Genomic DNA, 3,004 nt, shown 5'->3' on the forward strand with positions numbered 1-3,004 from the left:
CTTACTTTAACTGATTATGATAATCTCCAGGTCCACCCATGTTGCTGCAAATGGCATTTTTTAATTCTTTTTATGGCTGAGTAATATTCCACTGTACACATATACCACATTTTCTTTATCCTTTCATCTGTTGATGGACATTTAGGTTGCTTATGTTGCTATGAACATTGGGATGCATATATCTTTTCAAATTAGAATTTTCTCCAGATATATGCCCAGGAATGGGATTGCTGGATCACATGGTAAACTTAGTATTTTTCTTTAAATGAGCTCAGTTTTTCCTTGAATGTTTAGAAGAGAAAATTTGTAACTACGAGAAATGGAAGACTACCATCTCTAGCCATAAGGAAGGCAACTGTATATTTCAAACAGACAGAAAAGCAATATCAAACTCTGTTTAGATCCTGTGCCTGCCAGGCCTCCGTGTCTAAAGCAGGCTTTGTCCTTGTTTAAAGGAATATGGCACCATTAGGTGCATCTGGTCATTACAGGATTAACTGAGATTCTCTCCTTGACATCAGAGGGATTGGAAGAGAATAGAAGAGATAGCGATGCTCTCATTTTTGAAGTTCAGTGCTCTTCCGTGTCTTGTGGATGCCAGGTAAAACAGACCCCATTCCACCTAAAATAATCTAGAATACTGCACTGTAGAAATATGTGTATCCCACGTTTTGGAAAATTCTGGTTGAAGTGAAAATGAAAAACACCGCAGAAACAGATACACCTAATCTTAGTCAGATTTCAAGGTCCTTCCTCCCTTTCTTCAATATATGAAATGTTCAGAATAGTGCATAAAACATAACGGTATAGTTTACAGCATAATAATAGAATTGAACACTGAAATAACCACCAACCAAACCAAGAAATAGATAAAATAGCCAAACCTGCCAACCACACCCTGTACCTTTTCCCCTAAACAACCTATCCCCTTCTTTCCCACCAAAGGGAACCACTGAATTTTTTGAAAATCATTTTCTCATCATAGTTGTATCTGCAGTTATGGTTTAGTTTTGATTTGTCAACTTAAAGGAAAAAAATAACATAGGAGTTATGAGTTTTAGTTTGATTCAAGGACATTACTGAGGACTATAGCCTGGGAAACAGCCTCCCAGATTGTCCTGAGGAACTGCTCTGAGGAGCTGGGGGAGGAGTCAATATATATGTGAGAAATTTTTGCCTGTGAAAAAATGGCAAGCATACATCTTGGTAAAAGGTTAACGCTCATCAGGAAGAATAGATATCTCAAGCTAATCATTTAGTTGCTTTTCTATGTTTGGCTCATTGGAATTATTCCTGAGGTGTGCATCTTAACAGTCTCAAAGAGCCAGCAGTGAGTGGGGGCTTGGAGTGAGATGTTAGTTCTCTCGAAGCCTGGATGAAAACCAGGAATCCTAGCCACTAACCCACCAGGGGCTACAGGCTAGAAACAAAATTCCCCTGGCCTATACCCTCCTTGCATAAGTTTGATCCCTGGGTTTGGAAGATCGCCTGGAGGAGGAAATGGCAACCCACTCCAGTATTCTTGCCTGGAAAATCTGATGGACCGAGGAGCCTGGAGGTCTACAGTCCACGGAGCCTCAAAGAGTCAGACACAACTAAACTAATGAGAACATACCCTCATTGAAAACTGCATTTCTCAAGGATGTAAAAACTGTGAAAACAGATATAAAGTTTATTATTAGAGACACAGCAGAAGTGGGGAGAGCACTCAGAGAAACTGCTTAGTTAAGACAGAGGCAAGGCAGACTCACACCTGGAGAGAAAGGCGTGCCCCTAGGGAGGAGGAGTGCAGTGAAGAGGTGGTTAAGTCATTTATAGAGGGCAGTTCTTCTGGGTCTTTGTTTCAGTTCAGTTCAGTCGCTCAGTCGTATCCGACTCTGCGACCCCATGAATTGCAGCACGCCAGGCCTCTCTGTCCACCACCAACGCCTGGAGTCTACCCAAACCCATGTCCATCGAGTCCGTTATGCCATCCAACCATCTCATCCTCTGTCGCCCCTTCTCCTCCCGCCCCCAATCCTAGCCAGCATTAGGGTCTTTTCCAATGAGTCAACCCTTCGCATGAGGCGGCCAAAGTATTGAGGTTTCAGCTTCAACATCAGTCCTTCCAATGAACACCCAGGATTGATCTCTTTTAGGATGGATTGATTGGATCTCCTTGCAGTCCAAGGGACTCTCAAGGACTTCTCCAACACCACAGTTCAAAAGCATCAATTCTTCGGCGCTCAGCTTTCTTCACCGTCCAACTCTCACATCCATACATGACCACTGGAAAAACCATAGCCTTGACTAGACGGACTTTTGTTGGCAAAGTAATGTCTCTGCTTTTAAATATGCTATCTAGGTTGGCCATAACCTTCCTTCCAAGGAGTAAGCGTCTTTTAATTTCATGGCTGCAATCACCATCAGCAGTGATTCTGGAGCCCAAAAAAATAAAGTCTGACACTGTTTCCACTGTTTCCCCATCTATTTCCCATGAAGTGATGGCACCAGATGCCATGATCTTAGTTTTCTGAACGTTGAGCTTTAAGCCAACTTTTTCACTCTCCTCTTTCACCTTCATCAAGAGGCTCTTTAGTTCTTCTTCACTTTCTGCCATAAGGGTGGTGTCATCCGCATATCTGAGGTTATTGATATTTCTCCTGGCAATCTTGATTCCGGCTTGTGTTTCTTCCAGCCCAGCATTTCTCATGATGTACTCTGCATAGAAGTTAAATAAGCAGGGTGACAGTATACAGCCTTGACGTACTCCTTTTCCTATTTGGAACCAGTCTGTTGTTCCATGTCCAGTTCTAACTGTTGCTTCCTGACCTGCATACAGGTTTCTCAAGAGACAGGTCAGATGGTCTGGTATTCCCATCTCTTTCAGAATTTTCCACAGTTTATTGTGATCCACACAGTCAAAGGCTTTGGCATAGTCAATAAAGCAGAAATAGATGTTTTTCTGGAACTCTCTTGCTTTTTCGATGATCCAGCGGATATTGGCAATTTGATCTCTGGTTCC

Source organism: Giraffa tippelskirchi, chromosome 3 (assembly GCF_054371585.1).
Source record: "Giraffa tippelskirchi isolate mGirTip1 chromosome 3, T2T-mGirTip1v1.2.pri, whole genome shotgun sequence".
Taxonomy (NCBI): Eukaryota; Metazoa; Chordata; class Mammalia; order Artiodactyla; family Giraffidae; genus Giraffa; species Giraffa tippelskirchi.